Source organism: Crocuta crocuta, unplaced genomic scaffold (assembly GCF_008692635.1).
Source record: "Crocuta crocuta isolate KB4526 unplaced genomic scaffold, BGI_CrCroc_1.0 scaffold13, whole genome shotgun sequence".
Classification (NCBI taxonomy): domain Eukaryota; kingdom Metazoa; phylum Chordata; class Mammalia; order Carnivora; family Hyaenidae; genus Crocuta; species Crocuta crocuta.
In genome coordinates, this window is record NW_027530007.1 from 4,736,398 (window position 1) to 4,755,015 (window position 18,618).

At 46.1% G+C, this 18,618-nt stretch overlaps 1 protein-coding gene and 1 long non-coding RNA gene across 3 annotated transcripts in view; both read right to left on the reverse strand.

Moving 5' to 3' along the window:
* The window catches only part of CAMTA1 (calmodulin binding transcription activator 1), an 821,930-nt gene that overhangs the window by 749,614 nt on the left and 53,698 nt on the right, over positions 1–18,618 (reverse strand). The window lies entirely within an intron of this gene.
* LOC144231412 (uncharacterized) overlaps positions 12,933–18,618 on the reverse strand; it is a 25,441-nt gene continuing 19,755 nt past the window's right edge. For both annotated transcript variants that reach the window (XR_013335081.1, XR_013335082.1), the window contains exon 2: positions 12,933–13,197. This is a non-coding gene — a long non-coding RNA (uncharacterized LOC144231412). The remainder of the gene's footprint in view (positions 13,198–18,618) is intronic.

Genomic DNA, 18,618 nt, shown 5'->3' on the forward strand with positions numbered 1-18,618 from the left:
CTGTATTTGCCCAGGAACACCTCCACCGACAGCGACGTGCAGAGATGGGTGTTTGCAGTTCGTGGATACTTTATTAGTAAAGGCAAATCCAGATGACAACAGAGAAGCCCGCGGGCAGCTGGCGTACGTGCGGGCTCCACGCACCCCGAGGACAAGGGAGGGCAAGGGCTTGCCCGCCGCAGGCCACGCATCCGCTGTGGTTAGGGCTCTGCTGGCCACGCTGGATGAAGTTTCAGTGTCAGCAGTGAATTGCTGAAGGGATCAAGTACAAGTTTAAATGTTATGCTTTGGGTTTTTGTTTTTTTTTTCCGGCAAGAATTATAACAAGAGCATGCTACTGACCCAGATCTAAACAAGAAACAATGAACAAATGTCAAAATGTTCGGCTTCCTAGTCTCCTAGACACACTGACCTTCACTTTCAAAGAAACTGGAATTCTGTGTGGACAAATTAAGTAATCACGCTAACAATGCTTTTTAAAAGCGAATGCTTTGGTTCTCTTCTATAACATACGTTATCATTTACACGTGGCATCATAAAACAGATCCTTTTGTACGAATAAATTCCAGGCCATTCGTCATAAAGATGTGCATGTGAAGGAAGGAGTGACTTTATAAGCAAAATACCATTTAGTAGAGAGCAAAACCTCCATACAAACTGCAATAAAGCCATCAATGATCTCTAAATTTCTTGCTTAATTTCCAGTTCTTGGTATTCACCCACTTCCCCATTAGATGGAAACACTTTAATTAGAACAAAGAGAGTTTAAGAAAACTTATATAAGAAGCTTTCATTATTACTAAATTGTGTTTACGGGGTTTTCTCTCATGTGAATGCAATGGCGCCAGAAGAACACTGTATTTATTTTTTTATTTTTTTTAATGTTTTATTTATTTCTGAGAGAGAGCATGAGCAGGGGAAGGTCAGAAAGAGACAGAGACACAGAATCTGAAGCCGGCTCCAGGCTCAGAGCTAGCTGTCAGCACAGAGCCCGATGCGGGGCTCGAACTCACGAACCATGAGATTATGACCTGAGCCAAAGTCAGACGCTTAACGGACTGAGACCCCAGCCAAAGTCAGAGCTTAACGGACTGAGACCCCAGGTACCCCGGGACACTGTATTTAAAGAGCGTGCCCGGTCAGTGACCAAGTGGACTCAAGGACACTGTCATGGGATTACTAAAGTCTGGACGTTAACCAAACAGACTGACTACAGCCCGCATTCTCCGGACGTTAGTTCATACGAAATGAACAAGCAATTACTCCTTCAAAACAGAAGGCATCCAAATACATGAAGTTGACAGATCCATGGCTCCAGTCTCTTCCTGAATATGGGGACTGGTGGGATTTTCGTTGTCGCTGTTGTTAATCTCAACAGAAGAGGGAAAAACCAAAAGAATCTGAAGTCATTTAGGTCCAGAACAGGGGAGTTCGTGCACCTTCTTCCCTGGGGCTCATTATCGGTATGGAAAGTAGCAAGAGCACATGAGTGTGGGAGGTATTCCTGTTCCCCCTTGCAAACTAGTCTAATTTTCCTGGTCTACAAGGCTAAAAACCAGCTTCTGATCTCATCATCACTTTTTACTAATCTTTAAAGATCAAAGGCAAATATATGAGTTTATCTGTAGAAGTTACTCTGTGTATACAGGTAAGGGAAAGAGCATGCACGTGGATCATACATGTAAAAATCCACTGCGTGGTACAAGGCTGACCATGCCTGCCCTTTCAAAAGCATCGGGTGAGGACAGGCAGGGCTTGTATGCTGCTCCCTGTGCCACATGGGACTGCCTCAAAGCTACTAAATGCTGTCTTCTTGTAGGAACTGAAACACAGTTAGGATGAAGTATAACGAACAGAATTGGAGGTATTTGAGGATTATGCCAAAATAAAGATAGAAACCTAAAAGATATGACAAAATAAAGATAAAATTCCAAAGGATTTATTTTCCTGGGGGAAAATATGACTGTAACGAGTTGCCCAAATGGAGTTAACATTTTCACTAGGGACTCAACGAAAACCCTTCTGGATGAAAGTAAAAACCCAAGTGAGGGGCGCCTGGGTGGCTTAGTCGGTTAAGCATCCGACTTTCGCTTGGGTCATGATCTCGCGGTTCGTGGGTTCGAGCCCCGCATCGGGCTTTATGCTGACTGCCAGCTCAGAGCCTGGAGCCTATTTCAGAGTCTGTATCTCCCTCTCTCTCTGACCCTCCCCTGCTCACGCTGTCTCTCTCTCTCCTAGAAATAAATAAAAATATTTAAAAAAAAAAAAACCCAAGTGAAAAAGTGAAAAGCTACCATTTTAGGAAGACCCTGTCAAAATTATGGCCTTGTATTCTGATATTTTACTGTGACTCAGAAATCTTGATTCCAAGGAGGTACCACCTGGATTTGAAATGAGACAAGATCGATCCCTCAGAACCTCACCGATGCTTTGAGAAGTGGGACGGGATCAGGGTCAGGAAGTGCTCCTTGGTGGGAGAAGGTTAAAGCAGTGGCCACTGAGTCACGGGTCCTACTACCGGCCACAGCACCCCCCTCCTGCCTCTCCAAACTCTGTTACTCTCACCAGGAGTCATAAGCAGTTCAGAGCCATGCAGACAACCTTCCTAAACACTGGCCTGTTTCCCTGACCCACTCTTCTCTAATAACTTTGAACCATAACTTCCCCAAGGTCATCCCTGACCTATCCAAGATGGTGGCTGTGAGCCAGATGTGGATACTAAGCCCCTGAAATTGTGTCTGGTCTAAATGAAGAGGTGCTGGAAGTATAAAATCCGCATCGGATTTCAAAGACTTAGTACAAATAAATGTAAAATATCTCAATAATTTTTATATTGATTAAATGTTCACATAATATTTTAGATATATTGAGCTGACATATATCATTAAAATTAATTTCATTTGTTTCTTTTTACTCTTCTCAAATATGGCTTCTAAAACATTAACAATTACACATGTGGCTCACATTATACTTCTCTTGGGCAGCACTGCCCTAGGCCTTGATGTTAACCATAACTGTACCCCCTCCATATCAAATGTAAGCATCCCTGTCTCTGACCGTCTCTACTCCAACCATTCCTGATCCTACACCTTGAAACCCATGGACGCCATGGTCTCCTGCTGCCCTCATTTCCGTCATGCTTCCCCTCTGCTACCTGCCTGGCTTAGAGTATGGGATCTATCATCACCCAAAAGCTCAGCTCCCTTGCCCCTTCCCCACCATGATAACCCCCCCCCCAGGAGAATCCCAATCCTGGGCTCAATCCTACTCTCTGCCTTTTCACAGCTTGCATCTAGGCGGCAGAAAGCAGAACTCTTTGAAGGCACCAGCTCTGCTTCCGGTCCTTCCCATTTTCACTTGAACCAGCTAGAATTGGGCTTCTGTCCTCCCCATTTCGCTCAACCTGCTCTTATCAGAGTCACCAATGACCTCCATGTTGTTAGATCCATGGCCAATTCTCCGTCTGCATCTGACGACCTTTAGCAGCATCTGACACCGATGATCGCTCTGCTTTGAAACACATTCTTCCAGGAGACCCCACTCTCCCGGTTTTCCTTCTCTGGTTGTTCCTTTCCATTCTCCTTTGCTTCCTGCTCTTTCTTCCTCTTAACAGCCCAGCACTCCATGTCTGAACGCCTCTCCCTACCCGTACCCCCTTCAGGATTTCACATACCCCAGAGCCGTAAGAACCTTCTAAATGCTGAAAACACTGCAAAGTCTGGCTCGAGCCTAGGCCCTTCCTCCTCTAGACTCCAACTCCTATATGTGACCGCCTCGTCAACACCTCCACTTGGCATCCTAGACTTAACACGTCCAAAACACAACTCTTGCTTTCTCCTCACCCTTTCTCCCCAACCTGCGGCTCCCACGGGCTTCCCAATCTCAGCAAAGAGGAACTGCATTCTCCTAGCTGCTCAGTGCAAAAACATTGGCATCAACCCCGACTCCTCATTTTTGCACACAACCTGTCAGCTCTTCCTCTGAAACACATCCAGCATCTGACCGCTTCTCAACACCCTGGCCCAGGCCACCATCAGCCCTCGATGGTCTCACGGGTCTCCTTACCCAGGGACCTGTTAACTTTTTCTTAAAGGGCCAGATAGTAAATATTTTAGGCTCTGGAGGCCAGATGGTCTCTGTCGTAACCATTCAACTTGGCTGCTGCAGCTCAAAAGCAGACTCAGACAATATGCCAACGAATGAGCGTGGCTCTATTCCAATAAAACGAGAACTTAAATGGACACTGGAATTTGAATTACACAGAATTTTCAAGTACCACAAATTATTATTATTCACCTTATTTTTTTCAACCATTTAGAAATGTAAAAAGCATCTTAGTTTGTAGGCTGCACTAAACAGGTGGCTGGCTGGATTTGGCCTGCGGGCAGCCGTTTGCCAGCCCTGCCCCCCCACCCCAGACTGTTCTCTGCGCTGCATTCAGAGTGATCCTTTACATCAGGTCGTCTCCTTGCTCAAAAATTCTCAGACGGCTTCCTTTCTCATTCACTAAAATCAAAAGGCTGTACCGTGACCTGTCAGGCCCTGCGGGATCCAGCCCCTGGCTAACCTCGTCTTCCTCTGCTCCACCACCCTCACTCGGTGTAACCACGCTGGCCTCCTCGCTATTCTCCCAGCTTCTCTCTGGCTCCTGCCAAACTCACATCCACCTTCGGGCCTTTGCTTCTGCTGCTCTGCCTGCCCTGGAACAGTCTTACTCCAGACACTACCTGGATCACTGTGTCACTTCCTTCAAATCACCGTATGAGAAAGACACCTGCTCAAGTCACGCTTTCTAAAATAGCACACACATGCACCCACCCGGGCCGGCATCCAGGAACCTTCTAAATGGTTTACTTTGCTTCACTGCTCTTCATCGCACTTAGTATCATCAACATTTCCATGTTTATGTAGAAATAAACAGATTAGGCGGTTTTTTCAAAGAGAAAATCGTAGGGTGGGTAAGAGCATGAGACCCGGAGGCAGGTTACCTGGGTGGGAAGACCGACAGCACTTCGTCCTGCTATGTGACACTGAGAGGTTACTGTTACCACTCTGTGCCTCGCTTTCCTCCCCTGCAAAACGAGGATGGCAAGAGCACCCACTTCCTCAGTGTTCTGAGGAGTAAATAGCTAATAAATGTAATGATAGGCACATATAATCACTCAATTACTGTTACTTTTTCCTTAATTTGCCATTTTAACCATTAAATTTTTTTTCATGTTTACTTATTGATTTTGAGAGCTAGAGAGAGCACGCGCAAGCAGGGAAGGGACAGAGAGACAGAGAAGGAGAGACAGAGAATCCCAAGCAGGCTCTGCACTGTCAGTGCAGGGCCCAACACAGGGTTCAATCCCACAAACTCTGAGATCATGACATGAGCTATCAAAGAGTCAGACACTTAACTGACCAAGCCATCCAGGTGCCCCACTACTAGTTTTTTGTTTGTTTACTGGCTGTGACGGCTGCCCCCAATCAGAAAATAAGCTTTTTGAAGGGAATGGCCTTCTTTTGTGTACTGCTTTAGTCCCGGTACCAGGGACAGCACCTGCTACCAGGCATTCAATACATACTCAGCAAATAAGTGTTTGCATTTAAGTCATCTGAGGGTAGACAACACTCTACCCCCGCTCCATCTGCACACGGACACCAGGGGAGCAAAAGCTCTCTTCAAACCCAGCACAGAATAAGAAATGGAAAGTCTCCTGTTTAGGGTAGGTTTGTTTGAGGAGGTCTCCTCTCCCTGTGGAAAAGCAACCACTACCCCAGAGGGGGGCGCTACTGCCGACCTCGGGCCACCAACATGGCACCTCCCAGGAAACCTCCTACAGCGGAACCCTGCTGCATACGCGGCACACGCCTGGGTTACGTGCTCAGGTCTCCAACCAAATGAGACAATAAACAGATTTCACAGGCAGTCAGGTTCAAATTCCGCATGTAAAATGGCACCTTACTACCTAGGAGCACAGTTCTATGTAGGTCCCAAGATACTTCCTGGACCCAACCATCAAAGACTATTTATTCAAAGCTTACATTTAACTGGCTTCTTCTTTTTTTTTCTTTAAATATTTATTTACTTTTGAGAGACAGAGACAGAGAGAGAGAGAGCGCGCGCACACAGAAGCAGGGGAGGGACAGACAGAGAGGGAGACACACAATCCAAAGGAGCTCCAGCTCTGTCAGCGCAGAGCCCAACGCGGGGCTGGAACTCACAAACCTCGACATCATGACCTGAGCCGAAGTCGAACGCTCAACCGACTGAGCCACCCAGGCGGCCTCCAACTGGTTTCTTCTAGAAACATTATCTCGCCAGTCCTCCCCAAGCAAAAAGGTGGTGAAGACAGCTCTGTCTACCTGTCATACACATGTGCTACTGACAGTGCGCATCACAGGTTCATGGGTTTGGCATTTCTGCTAGAATTACTGAGTTCCGATTTACGAATGGTATTAAGGTGAGTTAAAAAGTACTCTCGGACTGGGGCATCTGGGTGGCTGAGGTGCCTAAGTGTCCCACTCTTAGTTTCAGCTCAGGTCATGATCTCACTGGCTTGAGACCTGCATTGGGCCCTGTGCTGGTAGCATGGAGCCTGCTTGGGAGTCTCTCTCTCTCCCTCCCTCCCTCTCTCTCTGCCCCTCCCTGCTGTGCACACTGTCTATATCTCTCTCTCTCACTCTCTCAAAACAAGTAAATAAATTAAAAAATAAATAAAGTACTCCTGGTTTCTACTATTTTGTGACATAGTCTTTAATGTGAAGATACCTATATATGTCCTGGTGGGACACGGGCTTTTTCAGGTGACAGCCCTACTTCCTTTGAAAGTAACAGGGGTTGGTGTGCCTGGGTGGCTCAGTAGGTTAAGCCTCCGACTCTGGACTTCAGTTCAGGCCATGATCTCCCGGTCTGTGACATCAAGCCCCCGTCAGGCTCCTCTCTGTCCCTCTCTCTGCCCCTCCTGCTCGTGCATGTGCGCTCACGCTCTCTCTCAATAAATAAATATTTAAAAAATAATAAAAGAAACAGGGATAAGGTCACCTCCAGTTAAGCAAAGTAGAAACAACTCTTCTAACCCTCAAAACTCAGATGTTTCACTGTGAGATGGAAAACGAGCATTGTCTACAGCGGTTCTACTCAACAGACAAAAATGAGGGAGATGCAGGCGGTAAAAACACACTTTTATCAGCTGGCGTATAACTCAGCTGCAGAACTGCCCACGGCCAGTGAGCCAGTGCCAGACGAGCATCATGAGTGAACGATATGAGGAGGGGTAAGAAACTGGGGGCTAAGAAGCGGACGCATCCCAAGAGGTCAAGGTGAACCGGCATGGACCTCCCAAAGCCGCTTCTCTGCACTGCTCAGGCCTGCTGGCAGCGGCAGGGCCTGCACAAATGAATGGGGCTCCCGGGGGGGGGGGCGGTTTCTAAGTGATAAGACCTGAGATAAAGTTGTGGTTTTTTTTCCAGTTATCCCCTGGCTGTTTTGTTTTTTAAATTCTGCACTTGGCCATTAAGGTCACTGCGACATAAACAACACAAAGGGACCTGCACGAGCCAGGCAGACACACATCCCATATCCCGATGCTGCATTGCTATCCAGTGGCAAAACCCGAAAAATCAGGATGATGGCACTCTAATTTAATACTGTATTTAGCTGATGATCCTAAATAACACTTTGTCAGCTTTTGTGATCTAGCACAAAACCACATGCCGTGTGATATACCAGCTGGGCTGTGGTAATGCCCTTGACTGGAGGCTTAAAAGCTTTGGTTAGGACAGAACTTTGATGTATTGTATTTCAAACTGCAACGATTATCCCCGGATTTGGCATCACACAGAGTACTACCAAAATTAGATTATGGCCGGTTAATGAGAGTACCCCTCCCCTCTGGTGCCGTCCCCAAGTGATGCTGGTCTCTGCTTTGCTTGTTTGCAAGATCGAAAAGCCATGGCTGCTTGGTTTACAGGATGCAGGCATAAGAACCATCTGCCTGGTCTGGTGTTTCTTTAATTAAAACTTTAATTACAGATATATCTGTGCACAGATACGTGCAGTCTATCAGCTCCTGTTCTTAATTACCTGCGCTAATGAGAACGGAGGGAGTGAGTGTTCGCTGAGTGCCTACTATGCACGAGCTCCCGGGCCAGTGCTGAGATTTGCACATGAGTAGGTGGTGCCGGGTCAAGCAGCCCAGCCGAGTCCCAGGCCTCCCCACCCGTCCTCCGGCCACCGTTACGAGAGAAGCAGAACAGTCACTCGGGCTTCTCCTTGGGAAAAGGAAAGGCAAACAGGGGCAAAGTATTTAAAAGGATCAGAACAGACAAGGGCAAAAAACTGGACAGGCGAACCCGACTCACCGCAGGGCTGAGGCGGGGGTACGTGCTATCTGTCACTACACAGTGCACTGGTGACCCCGGGTGAAGATGCGTGTGGCAAGTGGTAAGTCTGGTCTAAATCCTACGGTTCTGAAGCATGTCACACAGAGACCCGCCGGGGGCCCGTGTCCCGGGGTAAACCAGAAGCCCAGACGAGAACAAACAGGAGAGGTTTCTCGTGACTTCCTGACGGTGCAGCCGCACCTGCCGCCTCTCCTTCGCTAAGCCCTCTCTGGCTACGGCCGACGGCCACTGATGAGTGGCAGGGACATCTCATCCTCGCCCCTCACGTTTCCCGGCCTCCTCGATGCCTGGAGAAGGGCTAACCTCCACCTGAACGGCTCCTTGGCAGCCGGGTGGGGACCATGAGGAGGCCCTCTGCTCACCCTCACAGCACTCCCCCTGCAGAATTTGTTCACGTCCAGCTCTAGAAACTATGCAGCGAGCACACTAAAAGCCTGATACCGGTGCCTCGACAACAGTCAAGTTGTGCCTACTGCCCCACATTCTGTCCTACTTGCCCCACCCCCTGTCTTACTCAGTGAACCACAAACAAAAGCTGACCATGTTCAGGCTAATGAAGGGTAGTGCCTACTCCTCGGAAAGAACGATGTGAAGACAAATTAAGGAATGTCGATGTGAACACCTACTTTGTGCTCCGCCCCCTGGAGGATTTCCAGTGCTTTGCAATTCTGATGACAGACACCCAGACGGAAAGAAAGAGAAAAAGCTGAAGGACAGGAGGAGGAGGAGTTGGGAGCCAGAGGAAAGGATGGGAAAATAAAGATACAAGACGGGAGAAGAAAGAGAAGTGAGAGAGGAAAAAGGTGGAGCCCCCTAACTGCATTTGGTTCTGTGATTAACTTCAAATCTGGTTTTGAGGATGGTCAGACGCCCACTTCCAGAAAACTATAGCCTGCGGAGTGGACGGCCGGGACTTTTCCCACAGACAGGGGGCTGATTATAGGTGGCTGAATTTCTAAACTGGCCCACAAAGGCCCATTTAACTTAAAACATAGCTAACTATAGAATTAATAGCACTGGCCCATGTTCTTGGAAGCACAGGTCCACAGGCACACAAATTATTTACATTATTTTCTGTCTAGAACATAAACTTCCTAGATTGCTGAGCCCGGCAATCAATGGCTCTCGGCGAGCACAGCCGGATCAGAGGCTGGGACACGGCCAGGGCTCCACACTTTAAAGCTGTACAAGTGACCCTGCGTGTGCAGCCAAGATGGGACGGAAGCCACGGCTACGGAGCCCTGCGAGGACCACACGCAGGATGGAGGCTTCCCGGCAACGGTGGGGACAGGTCACCGGAGGCCTTAGTCAGGGCGGCTGGTGGTTGAGGGACACTAATGCACACAGCCGAGTCCCCTGTGGCCAGAACTATTTCTGGTCAGGGTGCAGCCACGTTTGCCAGGAAAGCTAAGGAAGCAGGTGCCAGGAGGACAGCGCCTGGATTTAAGTCTCCGTGGCGTGATTTCCAGGGAGCACGAGTCGTGAAGGCGGACCCCCTGGCAGAGCACCAGCGTTCTCCGGTGCGAAACGGTGAACACACCAGCCACCTCAGAAAAATTTAGACAACTGAAATGTATGGAAAGGACCTAGAAAAATAGTGACCCTCCTCCCCCAAACAGTGGCTTCCTTCCACTTTTTCGACTGAGGAAGAAGCACTGACACCTCATATAATTTCCAGACTTCTTGGGAGCCTGCTGGGCAGCTTGTGGAAGCTGAGAGAGAACGAGCATGGGCCCAGCTAAGTGAAAGACGAGGTGTCTCTCCCAGGGGTCTCCTCTCTCGTATCTCCATAGCCAAAAACCGCTAACACAAAAGGACCTATCAGCAAAGGGTTACATGCTCTTAATCATCTAAACTTCTCTTCCTAAAAGGTCAGGGGCCCAGATTTACCTTTATGCACCTGACCCGGCACCTGCTCTGGAGGCGCCTCATAACCCGAAGCGCCGCCCTGGCTCCCCTCCCCGGGAGCACTCCCGGCTCTCAGACGCTGTCAGAAGACAGCCAGGGGAGCTCCCTGCAGCTTCTCCTGCAAACTGTGTGCTCCCCTCGGAATTCTGTGTCGCTGAAACCCCATCCTGGCACGCAGGACCAGGCCTGGACGTCACAGCCACTGCCGTCCTGCCTGCCACCCCTGCTCTAAGTACTGTGCAGACATCGACTCCCCAGAGGGGCAGCACGACCCTCCGAGGAGGTAGCTATTCTTCTCATCTCCATTTCAAAGAGGAGGAAACTGAGGCACAGAGAGGTCAAACCGCTTGTAAGGGACCAAGGTGGGAAGTGGCAGTGGACCTGAGGCACGCCCCAGCGCCAGTGCTCCAGGCCACTCAGCACACAATTCTCACACACACACACACACACACACACACACACACACACACACACCCGCCTCAGCACGATGATTGCTGCGACCAGCAGGACAGCCATAGGACAGCCACAGGATGAAGTCTAAATTCAAAGCACCTTCCTCCCAGGTTCCCATGCGGCCAGCATACAGCGTTTCATTTATCCTGCCAACAACCCTAAATAAAAAGCAAGCAGGAGACATAACAACATCTACATTTCACATTAAGAGGAAACTAAAGTAGAATCCACGTAATGTTTCAGAAACTCCCATACCGTTAAGCTGAGCAACTGATTTCACTGTTTTTAAAAACATCACATCAAAGTCTTTGAAGTCTTTCTATTCGAGTTCTTTAGTTTTGTAGAACTACCTTAAAAGATACAAATGGCCCATCCAGATACCCGGCTAGTCAAAAACAGGGTTTTCTGACATCCAGACTAGTTTTCTCTGAATCATGCTTAAAAAATGATATCCGTGTGGCTTACTACTAGAATTCCTAAACACTAAGCAAATAAGCAATGCTTATTAAAAATAAATCATAAATGTCCATACGCTGACTCTCTTTGAAAAATTAAGTTATCTTAAAATGCATTAAGCAGAAACTTTAAAGAAAATCTAATTGACCTAACTGCAAAATAAAATATCGCAATAAAAACATTTCTCTTGTGCACCTATTTACAACTCTGCAGCTCCTACCGGCCTTATGAATAAAGTATCTGACTGTGTCTAGGACACATGGCAGCCTACGGGGAAGATGTCAAGAGGCCCTGATTCTGTCAACAGGGAGCATGGGCCCCTCTGGGGACCAGCAGCCCGCTCCCCTCAGGGGCTGGGTGCTGCACGCCCTGCGAGTCTCTGCGTGCGAAGCTCAGGCGTGCGAAGCTCAGGCCGGGCACAATTGCTGCATGCTGCGGGAAGGATATCGCATCAGAGGAACAAGGAACGGGTGGGATCTGGAAAACATTCCTACACAGCTCTGAAAGCATTCTCATTTAAAAACAACAGCAGCAGCAGCAGCAACAGTAACACCTTAAAATGCACGGCGACCAATCAGTTGCTCACAACTACTGGGACATTCATTCCATGTACTTCCTGGCTTTGTAATCACAAGATTTGTATTTCTGAGCTCTGGTATTTTGCAATTCTGTGAGAAGACAGCCAAGGTCATGGGCAGTTTTGCAGGGATGTAAGTATAACAGACAAAAACAAGCCAGGAAGCCTGAAGACGTGTTCATGAGAGTTCCAATCTCCAATGAACAGCTCACTACAACTAATTTTAATTTGTGGTTCTAATGAATGACATAAACTTTTATAGGTATCAACAAAGCTCAGAGAGGACTTAAATCCATTTCGGTGTTCATTTAGCAGCTTCAGCTGTGTGCAATTAAAGCATCAGCATTAAATGTTAGAGAATAAAATAATGAGACACTTAAAAAATAATCTGTGCTTCAGCAGGCCAGGCTAAGAAATTTCACATGATTGTGGTTGGATTTTTTTTGTTTTTTTTTAGGAACATGATTTCTTAGGAATATCCTGCCAGTTCAAAGAATTAACTCAAGTTTTGATTTTTATTTTTAGACTTTGGTTTGTTTTGCTTCTTTCTGAGTAAGAATTTTCTGAAAAACAGAATACAGTTATAAAAATGTCTCAACAAGTCACCAAATAGCATATGCCAGCGAGCAGTCAGGTATACCGAGCAGGGCAGCCGAGCACCCAGGCTCCAACAGAGACAAAAAGACATTTCTGATCACGTGAAAAATGTTGCCTGTTCTCAACATATGCCTCAAATAACGAAATCAATATTAAAGGAGGGGAAAGGCACATTTTGGGGAAAAGACGACTTTCTTATCTTCTAAGCCCATACGTGGAACTAAGGGGCTCAGCTTCCTGTCCCAATAATCCTTGAGAATATGAAATGTAATCTGAGGTCATCGAACGTGGCAACTGAGACTAGTTAATTCAAGTTGCCACTATTTCTGAAAGAGTGAGGAGGTGATCTGCAAAGGATGGGGTGTGTGCTGATGGGGAAGGGGTGTATGTGGAACGAGGGGGTGGCGGCTGGCTGCTGTGTATGTGAGTTATGCGCGATCACCAAGTTAATTTAGCTATTGCAGAACATGAATAGAAAAGGAGATAATATTGTATGGGGAAATGCACTCACTAAACTTAAATTTTAAAAGGATGAAAACACAGATTACACTTTATTTTAAAAACTGAAATGAATTTTAATACAGAAAATGAAGACAGCATTTTGCAAATTTATCGCTCAAAGGGGTATCTCTATTTGAGGAAATCAGCGTGTTACACTTTGAGAGATGAAATGTTACAGCTTGTACACCAAAATTAAAAAATGAAATTAAATTAAAAAATGAAATGGTTACCAAGGTAATGCAGGTCAGGGGATCAAAGGTGAAGGGTCACACATTATTAAAAAGAAATCCAAAAGCACGGCTGCATCATGATCTCTGCAAAACAAAGGAGCTCTAGTAAGTAAAACTAATATCTCCGAGAATTCAAAATCAAGTTCTTGAAAAGAAGACTCCCCTGAAATTGAACACAAGTCATTCCTGATTCCGTGCAGAGCCATTTTTATTTAGGCACAAAACCAAATTTCAATTACCTGTTACCAACAAAATTTTTTGCAGAAATTTAACCATATAACATATTAAAACCCAAAACCTCTCCAATTGTAAGTGACTGTGAAATACTGACATTTCCACTGGACCCCACACCCTGTTTTCTGGAAATGACATTGTTTGAGAAGTTGCCAATATATCAGAAATCTAATTTGGTCACGGTGTGGTGAGTTGTTGTCTTTTTTTTTTTTTCCTCCCTCTCCTCAAGGAATGAGTTCCAAAATTGAGTTTTTACAAATTTGTTTCATTTGAAGTAGCTGCATAAAATTTCCATTATTGGAACATTTAGTATAACAATGTTCTAGAAGATAGCAATAAAGTGGTACATGATAAAATAAACTATGTAACTCCATCTATTAAGATCCTTTCTCACATTCAACTCTCACTGCACCGAAGGGGGAAAAAAGACATTTTAGGCAAAATAACTTGCTAGTTCTAATGGAATTACACTGAATTAATAGAAGCTTGACAAGAGGAATACCTGACCATGAAAAAAAGTACCTGACAAGTGAGGCTTCAATTTTTTGTTATTATTTACTCATCTTCCTCATTAACAAATTAGAACAGTTGGCTTTAAAAAGGACAGAAGCAGCTAAGGTTCTGTTTTGCAACACGCAGCTACCACCCAGATCGCCACAAACCTCCTTCGCAGCAACAGCAGGCATGACAATTAACAGTCCCAGCAAGTAATTCCCATATTCCTCTCACTACAGAAGGAAGTGAACACGATCGTGATACAAGAGTCTTCGCCTGCTCTCTAACAGGGAGCACTCCCTGATCTCAGGACCCACAGTCCACAGCACTTTCCTGGACAGCAGGCTCCATCGGGCGGGTGTTGCTACCAGCGGCTCCAGGGCACGAGGGTAAATGACAGGCTCCATGGGGAGCCACAGACGCTCTAATTTAAGCTCCGGTCTTCCTCCAGGCCCCTAGCTGCATTGCATCCCACAGCATTTGACATCTGAGTTTACCTTGTTCAAATCAAATTCCAAAGATACTCACATATTAAAATAGAGACAACTGCCCGAAAGGATCTTATTAAAAGGAATGGCATATTCTTTCTGATGGCTCAGAGCAATCAATAAATAAACAAACTCCATACACATCAGATTTCTGTTCCCCCGATTAGATTCTGTTACAAAGGACGTGCAGAGAGCTGCATGCACCAGGTATCAGTGTGTTAGTGCCTTAAGGCCACGATTCTAAAAACAGGATTTTTTTTAAGTTCCATAGCTACTGAAAAGTAAACTAGCATTTCATTTCTCTGGAATGCTCATCTCACGGAAAGTCTGTCACATACGTATTTGTTGCTGGGAGGCATGCAGGCGGCTGGGAGCACCACCGCAGGAATCAATAGCCCATCACACATAGGCCGTGTTGGTCTAGGGGCTGGTGCTCAGGTCTGCGGGAGAAGGCGACAAGCCAGTGGTGTCAGGTTTGTTTTACTAAAAGATCTCCTATTAAAATGGCCAAAAACAGTGGGGCACCTGGGTGGCTCAGTCGGTTAAGTGTCCGACTTCAGCTCAGGTCATGATCTCTCAGTTTGTGAGTTCAAGCCCTGCGTGCTGACACTGCGGAGCCTGCTTGGGATTTTCTCTCTCTCTCTCTCTCTCTCTGCCTCTCTCTTGCTCGCTCCCTCTCTCAAAATGAATAAACTTAAAAAATAAATAAAATGAGGCGCCTGGGTGGCTCAGTCGGTTAAGCGTCCGACTTCGGCTCAGGTCATGATCTCATGGTTCATGGGTTTAAGCCCCGTGTCGGGCTCTGTGCTGACAGCTCAGAGCCTGGAACCTGCTTCTGATTCTGTATCTCCCTCTCTCTCTGACCCTCCCCTGCTCACGCTGTCTCTCTCTCTCTCAGAAATAAATAAAAAACATTTAAAAATTTTCTTTTAATTTAAAAAAACAAGAAATGGAATCCTTATAAAGATTTTTTTTCTAAAGTCTTCTAAGTCACTTCTAAAATTCACCACCTCACAAAAACATGTTAGGTCAAATTTTCTACCAGTTTAAGCCTTGCCGGAAGCGGCAGGGACACCGACCCCTGTCAACAGTACAGAAGCCCCGTAGCCAGGGACTGCTCTCAGGACGACCAAGCATTTTCCCACAGATCATTCCACGAAAATGATCACGGCCTAAGCAACAAACAGAACTCTCCCCGGCGAAATACTCACAAGCTCTGACAAACAAGTGGCTCTGAATAAATCTGTGCAATAACACTTCAGGTAATTCAAGAAAATCTATGAAGGACTTTAGCCAATGTTTTTCAAATGATTTTAATGGGGGTGGAGGAAAGGAAAGGCCACCAGGAGTCAGTACCTCCCTAATACTCAAGGGTCTTGGAACACAATGTAATGTGTAAAAGGGGGGCTGGGCTGAGGGGCAGGCTGCTGGGGACACACAACGTCACCAGAGCCCCTTCACTGAGGCAGGAACTTGGAACACACACGCATGTTCCCAAAGAAGCAACCTGGCAGTTGTCTGCTTGACCTGAAATCTGTTGAAGCGACAGGCTGGCTCAGAATTTTAGAAACTATGGGGCCTAAGTAGCTTTTTATTTTTTTGTCCAGAGGACTGGCCCACACTGAAACTTGATGGATATAAAAGATTTTCCTAGCCCCCTTCCTGGGCCCCAGACAGAGTGGCTCAGGGACCAGATTACTATCTTCCAATCTCCTCCAGGAGCCCGCCTTTCTTCCCTGAGGCCGAGGACTGGCTGACGACAGATGGACTGAATTTATAAATACCGCTGCACACAGAAACTAAGGGGCTTCTTCAACCCACAACAAATCTCTCATTGCAGGACTGGCATGTTTACATCAAGGGGTACACAGAGGGCCCATCTACTTCAAGAGAGTCCCCTTCCAAAATGATGACCAGTAACTGAATTAAACAAGAAATGTTCAAAAATCCTACTACCTCCTAAAACTTGAGGGGGCATAACTAACATGCACACTATCCTCGATAGAAACTGGGGCACCTGGGAGACTCAGTCAGTTAAGCGTCCAACTTCGGCTCAGGTCATGACCTCAAGGCTAGGGAGTTCGAGCCCCGCATCAGGCTCTGTGCTGACAGCTCAGAGCCTGGAACCTGCTTCGGATTCCGCCGTCTCCTTCTCTCTCTGCCCCTCCTCCACTCGCTCTCTCTTTCTTGCTCAAAAATTAAAAAAAAAATATTTTTTAAAAAAGGACACCTCTAAACCAGAAAGCTTGCTGCCACAGTGCAGGGTAATAACATCACAGAAATAAACAACCAAGCTTCACTTTCATAAGACCATGAGGTCATCAGAGTTCTCGTGAAAAATACTTTTGCAAGGAAACCCTCACCCATATTAAGCTCTCAGTGTCTGGACCACTTTTTATAGGGACATGTTTTCCAACACATTCAATTTGTATTCTAGTTAATTTTTATTTATTTATTTTTGCCAAAGACCAGCCAGCGTTTATAGGCACAGAGAATCGGCTCATTTCTCAACTAAATAGACACAGGACAAAGAACACCATTTCTAATGACGTTAACTCGTAACACAAATGCTGCTATTTTCACCTCACGCATATTACTTACAAAACAAAACACACGGAAGAGCCAACAAGAAATGAAAAATAAAGAGCGGGAAAAATGCAGAGTCAGAAGGCTAGGGGACAGCTGGGAACAAACATCACAGTGGACCCCTACCTTACCCTTCTTTACAAATGTCTAGTAACTCAACAGTATGATGCTTCCTCCAACAGAATCTAACCTCACCAAGTATGTTCAGAGATGAAAACGAGAAATGTCCAGCCAAGAGTTTATTACAGCGTAAGCCAAAAAAACACAAACAAAAACAAAAAACAAATCTTTACCTATCAACACAAATAAATAAATCACCAACATACCATTCAATAAAACAGACTCAAATAAAATGCACTTGAGCTAAGTATACGTTTCAGTTAAGTGGGGATTATACTCCTATTGCCTTTTGTTTGTTAGAGAGTGTTTGTTAGAAACACCACCTACTGAGAAACTGAGAGAATAAAAAGCATCTGGTCCTCTGTGCCTTTCGGACAACAGTCACCGTCTCTACCATTTCGTCAACTTTTCTGGAAATACAGCTCTGCCAAGCTTCTCAAAGATGGTCTGACCGAAGAGATGTCTGTGTCTTTTTCTCAAAACTTTCTATCAGTGACCGAGCAACTAATTCCTACGATCATCACAGGACTTCCACTAGTCCTCGGAAAAGAAAAAAGCCAAAACTACAGGTTAAATACCTTTCTACCTATGATTTTGTCCTCAACAATGTCCTTTTTCCCCCTAACGGCCTCAAAGGTTTCAGGAAAGAATGAAGAGTGTGGGAGGAAGGGACAGCAAAGAGCCCCCAGGAACTGTCCAGAGTGATGAATGCGCTCATTACGGCGGAGCAGGGCGTGCGGTGTGTGCACATGCACACTCCTCACTGCACACTTTAGGACGCGCCACTTATGACATGCCAATTAAACCTCCTAAAAGCTACTTAAGAATGAGGGGGCATGCAAGACAGAGACTCTGCCCTCCCCTACACCCTTTGAGCCACATGGCCACGCTGTGGCCCCCGTGCAGAGAAGCCCGTGAGTCAAGGGGGAGAGTGGGGGAGCCGCTTTTGCTGAGCCACTGAGCCCCAACTCTAGAGCCACATTTTCTAAATGGAAGTTCAGAGCACTCTGACATAATTTCTCTGAAATGATGAAGTCAGCTTTAGACATACTCCTAGCTTTGCAAAGGACATGTAAATTCACCAAATATTCTCACATTTCTTTCTGCAGATTTGAAATTTATATTATGTCAGCTTGTCAGAGTGAAGACCCATTCCTTTCCGATGCTATCCCACTAGGAAAAAACAGTAAAGACAACATATGCCAAATACCCCCAAATACAAATTTGTAAGAAACAAAACAAAAAGAAAACAGACTGGTCCACTGTGTACTTTACTTGTGTATTACTTGTTTCTACGCTTACTGATGGTGCATGCCCAAGCTTGCTTTAACTGCTCTATGGTTTCCCACACAATAGTCAGGATCGTTAAGACTCCGACCTTTCCCATCTCCTCTTTTCACTGATTCTCAAACTTCAGACTGAGTAAGTCTTATTTATTTAAACCAAGTCATTTGTAAAAATGGTTCCAAGTCCTGTCACAGGGAGATTACAACCCGGTGCATCAAACCCAGAACAACACAGACTGTAGTTTTGGTAAAAGGAGTCTGACCAGAAGAGTCACCATCGTCGCTGTAAACAAGTG